Source organism: Tenrec ecaudatus, chromosome 7 (assembly GCF_050624435.1).
Source record: "Tenrec ecaudatus isolate mTenEca1 chromosome 7, mTenEca1.hap1, whole genome shotgun sequence".
Classification (NCBI taxonomy): domain Eukaryota; kingdom Metazoa; phylum Chordata; class Mammalia; order Afrosoricida; family Tenrecidae; genus Tenrec; species Tenrec ecaudatus.
In genome coordinates, this window is record NC_134536.1 from 49532854 (window position 1) to 49541646 (window position 8793).

The 8793-nt window shown below is 39.1% G+C and overlaps 1 non-coding gene and 1 pseudogene across 1 annotated transcript; one reads left to right on the forward strand and one right to left on the reverse strand.

Annotated features, from left to right (window-relative positions):
- The first annotated feature begins 246 nt into the window (after window positions 1-246).
- Window positions 247-534, forward strand: LOC142452725 (small ubiquitin-related modifier 2-like; annotated as a pseudogene).
- Window positions 535-6919: 6385 nt separating this feature from the next.
- Window positions 6920-7055, reverse strand: LOC142454137 (small Cajal body-specific RNA 21). The gene has a single exon (XR_012785658.1).
- Window positions 7056-8793: the final 1738 nt, after the last annotated feature.

Consider the following 8793-nt stretch of genomic DNA (forward strand, 5'->3'; position numbering starts at 1 on the left):
ATCCTGGAGTCCTGAATTTACCCCTTCACTCTTCTTTCTGCTCCCCAAATTTAAAAAAAAGAAAAAACTTAAAGGACAGAATATGAGTCCTTTAAAGAGGCAAACACTCATTTTGACATTATAAATTGAAGAGCGACCACTGCCGCCTCCTTCTTCTGCCACTCCTGGAGCTGACTGTGTGCTCGTTTGGTGGCGACCTGGTACCTCTTTTGTGAAGCGGCAGCTGAGGAGACGTCCGTGCTCACCATGGCCGACGAGAAACCCAAGGAAGGAGTCAAGACTGAGAACAACGATCATATTAATTTGAAGGTGGCGGAGCAGGATGGTTCCGTGGTGCAGTTTAAGATTAAGAGGCATACTCCACTTAGCAAACTAATGAAAGCCTATTGTGAATGACAGGGTTTGTCAATGAGGCAGATCAGATTCCGATTTGATGGACAGCCAATCAATGAAACAGACACACCTGTACAGTTGGAAATGGAGGATGAAGATACAATTGATGTGTTCCAGCAGCAAACAGGAGGTGTCTTCTAAAAGGGAGCCTGCTCCTTTCTTCCAGAGCTCTCTTCCTAACGACCAATAATCCATTCTCTATTAGAAAACCACAATTTGGTTGCACCACCTCCTGACGACTACAGTATAGTTTTCTCTTATTTCCCCTTCCCCATTCCTTTATTGTACATAAAGTAACTGGTGCATGTGCACATGCATATTGCGTTTTTCCCTTTGTTTATTTTATTTTTTTTTACTAAATAGCCAATGGTATGTTTTGATCGACACCAAGTGGAGATGGGATGGGGAAACACTGGCTCTGTGAAACCCCCCCCCCCCCCCCCCGCCTTCGCCATCAGCAGCATGCTCACTCAGCTCCTCTCTCTATATTCCAGTAAGTTATTTTGCTCTCACTGTTTAACAAAAACAAAAAAACAACTACATAAAAAAATCCTTGCATACCTTGTTGGATTGGAGAATTTTAATGTTTTTCATTTGTCATTGTAAAACCAAGGACAATTTTATAACTTTTTTGTACGTAGCTGTTACATGTAGGGCCATCTGTCTTTAAGTAGGGGTAAATTACTCTCAAAGAAATGAAGCCTGGATAGTTTTCACTTCAAGTCAAGCGTCTTGTTGTTTAAATCAACTTCTTGTTTAAAATCCAAAAATAAATAAATAAATAAATAAATTGAAGAGCACAGAATTTTTTAAAGGAAATTTAACGGAAACTAATAATAATAATAACCAAATTCACTTCCATCCAGTTGATGTTGGCTCAAGTGGAAAGTTTCAAAAATATTGCCACAACATCATAGACACCTTTATTAAACAAATATATCAAAATACAAAGCTATTGTTCACAAGCACTCCTTCATCTAGGCCTATAGAAGTCTGTAGGTGGTGCTTTCATCCCTTTAACCAACGGTTAGAGAGATGAAACCAAGGGTTTATATTGATGAAATCAAGCTTTATGTTTTGATATTTGTGTTTAATAAAGATTCTATTATTTGATGGCAATATTTTTGTTTCATTGTGTTCTCTTCTCTCTATGCTATTCGTGAGGTTTTCGGTGCCTAAGTGCTTTGAAATGGGCAGCCTGTTCCTTCTTCCGAGTGTGTTCTTAGTCTGAAAGCTCTGCTGAAGCCTGTTCACTTTGGGTGACTGCTGGTACTTGAAATACCAGTCACATAGCTTCCAGCATCGCAGCAACACACAAATCATTTTCTCAGACGAGCGAATAAATAGTACAGTCCACGGACACAAGAATAGATTCCATGAATTGAACACTGATGACTAAGGGTCAGGCAAGTCTCAGGATGACATGAACGCAGACAGTCATGTAAAAGATAAGAGAAAAACACACTGGCGGTCAAAAGAGACTCTATAATGTCTTCTTGATTATGGAGCAGCTAAAGTAATTGAAAACTTGATGAAGTAAAGCCTGAACAGAAAATTTCAAAGAGCAGCTCAAGACAACAAAGAAAAGCAATACAATGAAGTTTGCAAACACCTGGGGCTATCAATGAAATGGGAAGAACATGCCTAGCATTTCTCAAGCTAAAATTACTGAGGAAAATGTTTAAGCTCAATTGTAATATTAATGGATTCCATGGGCAGAACAGGGAGTGATGCAGGAAGCATCAAAAGAATGTGGAGGTAATATACAAAGTCACTCTACCAACGGGTAGGCATGCGCCCACTGAAGAGTTAGCATATGATCAAGAATGAGGAGCATTCAAGAAAGAAGTGCAAGCTACACTGAAGGCACTGGCAGAAAACAAGTTTTTAGGAAATGACAGAGGACTCGTTCAAATATTTCAACAAATACATGCAATGCTGAAAGCTCTCCCTTACCTATGCCAAGGAATTTGGAAGGTAGTTACCTGAGCAACTGACTAAAAAAGAATGGATATGTATATCCATTCTATAGAAAGGATCCAATAACTTTTTAAATTATAGAACATTATGGATAACATCATGTCCAAGTAAAACTTGGATGAAGACACTATCTCTCACCATTTATTTGATTCTGATTCATAGAGACCCTGTAACATCTAGCACTAACTCCTTTTAAATTAAATACCTTTATTGGGGGCTCCTACAGCTCTTATCACAATCCATACATTGATCCATTGTGTCGAGCACATTAGTACATATGTTGCCATCATCATTTTCGTTCTTTTAAAAAACAATCATTTTATCGGGGCTCACGCAACTCTTATCATAATCCACACATATATCAATTGTGTAAAGCGCCCTTATACATTTGCTGCCCTCATCATTCTCAAAATTCGCCTTCCACTTGGGTTCCTGGAATCAACTCCTCATTTTCCTTTCCCCCTCCCCCTCCATTGCCGTTTCCTCCTCCCTCATGAACCCTTGATAATTTATAAATTATTGTTTTATCTTATCTTACACTGCCCGGCGTCTCCCTTCACCCACTTTCCTGTTTCCCATCCCCCAGAGAGGAGGTTATATGTAGATCCTTGTGATCGGTTCCCCCTTTCTACTACCGCCCCCCTTCCCTCCCAGTATTGCCACTCTCTCCACTGGTCTTGAGGGATTCATCTGTCCTGGATTCCCTGTGTTTCCAGTTCCCATCTGTACCGCTGTGCATCCTCTGGTCTAACCACATTTGCAAGGTAGTATTGGGATCATGATAGTTGGGGAGAGGAAGCATTTAAGAACTAGAGGAAGGTTGTGAGTTTCATTATTGCTACACTGAGCCCTGAGTGACTCATCTCTTCCCCACTACCCTTCTGCAAGGGATATCCAGTTGTCTACAGATGGATATTAGGTCCCCATCACGCGTTCCCCTCATTCACAATGATATGATTTTGCCCCTGCCTTTGGTGCTTGAAACCTGGTCCCCTCACCCTTTCATGATCACACATGTTGGTGTGCTGCTCCCATGTGGACTTTGTTGCTTCTCGGCTAGATGGCCGCTTATTTACTTTCAAGCCTTTAAGACCCCAGACACTATATTTCTCAATAGTCGGATACCATCAGCCTTCTTCACCACACTTACTTATGCACATATTCATCTTCAGTGTTCATGTGGGGAAGGTGATCACACAATCATTTTTTTTGTTCTTTGGTGTCTGCTACCTGATCCCTTCAACTCCTCGTGATCACACAGGCTTGTGTGCTTCTTCTCTGTGGGCTTTGTTGCTTCAGAGCTAGATGGCCGCTTGTTTGCCTTCAAGCCTTTAAGACCCTTGACACTATATCTTTTGATAGCCGGACACCAACATCTTTCTTCACCACGTTTGCTTATGCACACATTTGTCTTCAGCAATCATGTTGGGAATTTTCAAAGCATTTTCTTTCTATTTGGGTCCTTGATACCAGCTTATTGAGATTTTTTATGTATATTAAGGCATCTGAAATTAAACTACTGAATCCACTGTTGACTAGGTGTTTGATCTTGAGGATTATAGTTGACCTGATCCAATTTTCTAATATGCCAAATGAGGATAATAACACTTACAACCTAGAGTTACAAAGAAAAATACCTGAGATGATGTGTCACACAAGGTTTAGTCCAGAGTGGTACAAATGTCAATAATTACTATTATCATAGGAAGGAAGTATTGCAGGGTATTAGGAAAATTGGGGTATCTTAAAAAAACAGCATTAGACACTTTTTTAATTTCACATAATTTAGCGTTTTTCTTATTTATAGAAGTATTAAGAAGAAACGGAAACTGTCTGTAAAATCTAATCAAATTCTTACATTTTTGAGGTTTTTCACTGAAAATTAAAGAGTCATAAATTTTGAGGTAGAGCCTCAGGTTGATGCACAAATGATGAATGAAAGTTGTGTGATGATCAATTAATTATTTTGTGCACCTTTTTCCTGTGGGCCCCACAGCCTGCCTACCAAAAGTGACAACACGTTTAAATGAAACTTATGGAAGAAGTCAATATATCCCCCAAATTAAACACTGTTTATTGGTGACGGAAAAGTCTTGAATTATTAGAGAAGAGGTATGTAAACATCTCACAAACAATCCAACGGCATGCATTTGAGAAACATTTGTAGAGCAATGAAGTCTTCATCATAGCAATTCGTGGGGAAAGAACTATGCAAAATTTTCTCCAAATCTTGGTGTGCGGGGTGGTGGTGAGGGTGGCACCTGGGGACAGGGGGAATGAATCAAAAATGATCATTTTTGTCAAGGTTGCCATTGCTTACTACCTATTATCCTTTCTTTTTCCCGCAGACTTAACACTAAATCACATTTAACATCACACTTTTTAACTGCACATGTTGAAGCCCTTTCACATGGTACAAGAAAGGATTTTACCATCTAGGAGGGAGTTCTTTTCTGAACAACAACAACAAAAATTAATCATATGTACATTAAATTAAAAAAAATCTCAATCTCTCCATTTCCACACAGATTGTCAAAGACAGTCCCAGTGTTGTTTGGATATAGTTTCAACTGCTTCAGTTGATTTAATTGCAACAAATTCCATCATCTTTTCCAGTTTGATTGTCTCTATCAAATATTTTTGAATCGCAATCTGTGCCTTGGAGGGAAACCTACCTCCATCTAATTCTCAGCAGTCATCCATGAAGCACAGCATGAATTGTACAAATATTTGGACTGATCTTCTTTTGCGCCAGGAACTTCAAACTGGTTCTGCTTCACACATGATTTGTCTTCTAAAAATATCGACAGACACTATTAACTTGTCAAGAGAGAATAAGAAAAAAAAATTAGATGTGGGTGGGTGAAAGGGAGTGGCGTTCCGTGTTTGAAAGGCAATCTTGAACTCTCACTATGGAGCAGAAAATAGAAAGGGTCAGAAGCAAGGCAAATGTCACAATTCAACAGTCAAAGAAATAGAGAAACGGGGCTAAATTAGCAGAAAGTTTCTGCAATAATTCTCCCTCACATTCTCTTTCTTACATTCTCTTTCTTCAAAGCTTAATAGTGACAATGGAAATAATTTCAGTAAGAACCAAAGAAAGGAAGCATGTTAACTTTATCTTTCTGTGGGCGATCCGTGAAAGACACACAAATTAAGAGTGTGACCTTGAGTAAATTACTTCACCTCTTTGCTTCATATTTTTCAATGGCCGTATGAATGTTTTGACTAGACAGTTGCCATTGACCATGCCAGCTCTAATTTCGAGGATTTGTATATGCGTGGTTGTTTGGCTGTCACGACAATTTACTCATCCAAACATCAGATTAAATTAGCTATACCAATTTCTAAATCAGCAAAGTAATTATTTTGACATTAAAAAATGTGACTTAGCCTTTCTATTTTAGTTGAAGAAAGTACCCTTAAAGAAAACACAAAAACTGGGTACTAGTATATCATTAGAGGCTTGGGTTGTAAAAAAAAAATAATAATCCCCAAGAGAACCAAATAAAAATAAGTGATCTGAGTTCATAATGGAAAAGTGGTGTTTGAAATACAACTTTGAACACATCAATATTTACATGAAAGACAATATAGTAAATGAAAAACAAGAACTGATAAATAATAGCAAACAAAACAAAAAAGGAAACCTTTGTCTTTCTTTTCCTTTTTGAACAAAACAAGTAGATACATCTAATTTTCATTCATTCAACCAGGTTTCATCTATACTGTGCTCTCAATTATCTTCATAATTCCCCAGGTTTTCTCAATTTCCAGAGGCATATATTTTAGCCAATATTTTAACAGTGTCTTGTTTAATTTGACAACAAAAAAAATGTTTGTTTTTCTTGTTGCTTTTAAAAAAGGAAAAGGGGCCACCAAAATACTAAAACCCAATGAGTAACTTTAGCATGATGTTGATGACATTAGGTGCCATCGAGTCAGGTCTGACTCATAGTCACCCTCTATGCAACAATATGCCCTGGAAACAAGTGAACAAGCTCTCTCTGAGCTTGCTCAATCCCTACACTAGTCTTTAGGTTTGAGGCCCTGGTGTGCATCCATCTTGTCCAGGGCCTTCTCCTTCGTCACCACCCCTCTACTTTACCAGGCATGATGTCTTTGTCCTGGGACGGGTGTCTCCTGACAACATGTCCAAAGTACTTGCATGAGTTGTTCTTGCTTTGAAAACGTTTGTACACCACCCTTGCCTCTAAGGAGCATATTGGCTGTACTTCTTCCAAAACAGATTTGTTTGTTTTTTTGGCAGTCTGTGGGAGTTTCAATATATTCATCAGCACTATAATTCAAATACACCAATTCTTCTTCAGTAAATTTCATTTAAGTCCAACATCCACATATATATGAAGTGGTTGAAAATTTTAGCAACCTTACAAAATGCAGTTTCTATGCTAAAAAAAATCAATTTCATTTCTATGCGACAGAAATGAAGGAAACAAGGGGGGAAAATTTTTTCCCTTTCTGTCCCTCAGTCAGCTCTTCATCCTGTTCACCAGCTCCACTGCTGGATCGGCATGGTCAGGTTACCTGTGAGGCTTGGACAGCGTGGCGAGCTCCCTTCTGGAAAGCTGCTCCCACGGGAGGAAGCCTGGTCTCGCTACCCCAGGCTCTTCTGAGGGGAGGTGGAGGCAGCTGGAACCACTGCCCAGGAAATCAAGCCAGGGAAAAAATTCTTAGAAAATAATTTGTTGTACAATATTTAAAAATTATTTGCAATGTATATATACCAAATATGTTTAAAGGCATAAAAAACCTATCTAAATTGAACTATGCCATGTTATAGGCTTGGGAAAAAAATCAATGTTTCTAAGGTGTCAAGTGTTCATAAATTGACCTATACATTCAATACAAATCTATTTAAAACCCATTGAGCATTATTTTCATTGAAAATGACAAAATATTTAAAGCTAATATGAAAATGTAGAAGAGCTAGACTAGACAACACAAAAGAATAAAAATTACAAGCTTCATACTAAGGATTTCAAACTTAATTATGAAGATACAATAATCAAAGAAGTCTAGTATGCACAAAAAGTCAGAAAAATGAACTAATGAGACAATAGAATCCAGAAATATACCTATACACATTTGGTACATTGATTTCTGATAAAGGTGTCCTCTTAATCCAAGGTTGAAAATCTTATCAGTAGATTATGAGAAGTTACTGGATAAATATATGGGGTAGAGAGACTTGGGTTTATGACTTGCAGTTGCCCTCTTCATATCTGGACAATAATGCCTGAGATGGTTCTCTATGCCAGTATTTTCATAGGTTGACTGTCAAGACCTCTTCCATGAAATGATCTATCATGATATAAACAACTCCATGATGGAATTTGCTGTAAGCAGCCAAGCAGTGGTAAGAGGATTAGGGAGGCAACATGGTGGGTCAATGAGCCACTTGTCGGATCTGGGCCATCAGGAAGTTTTCCCACAGAGTCTTTGTAAGTAGGAGTAGGTCACATCCCCAAGGAAACTTCCTTTCCCTTGCAGACTACTTTCTTAGGTCACTCCCTACAATTTAAAAAAAGACTCTGTGGGAAGAATTGCTACTGGCCCAGATCTGGCATCTGGCTCACAGACCCACCATATTGCCTGCTAACCATGGGAACTATCAGTGGCCTCCCATGTTGCTTGCTGACCTTGGATTCATTCAACTCTGGAGCTATGAGCATGACCTGCTGCCTGGTTCCTTCTTCCTAGTTTGTCAACCCAAGAGCTAAGTATCCGGAGAGACTACACGCCTGGCTTGTTAACCTTGGATTCATCCATACTGTGTTAGACAGGGTTCTCTAGAGAGACAAAACCAGATTGCTGATAATTTTATATATATATATATAATGTTATATATATATAATGTTATATATATATAACATTATATATATATATATAAAACAAGAAATGAACAGTTAAATTATAAAGCAGTACAAATGGCTCAGTGCACCTCACTCCCGTGAGAGAGTTGTGAGACACTGGCAGTCCTTCAAGTCTTGAGGGCCGCCAGGTAGTCCTCTGTAGAGAGATTCAGGCTATCCTGGCACAGGCAGCAAACAGCAAGGCAGGTCACCAATAGTCAGTCCCCAACTCCAGAGATGTACATTCCAACTCTCTGGCGAGGCAGGTCTTAAAGGGACCTCAAATTACAGCTACACAGTCCATAGGTTAGATGTCCCACAGGTAGTGTAGCTTGCAAATTGAGGCAGAGAACAAGCAAGGCAGCCGGACACTGGTCCGATGATCAAAGAGCGAGAGACAAGAAAGGCAAGGCTCACCGAGCCATTTATCTCTCCACCCTTCAATTAATCCCACATGTGTTTATCAGCCAGACTGGCACAATAAACTAACTACCTCACACACCTACCTTCTACAGCCGGTGTCGCTCCTTTTTCCTTATTCATC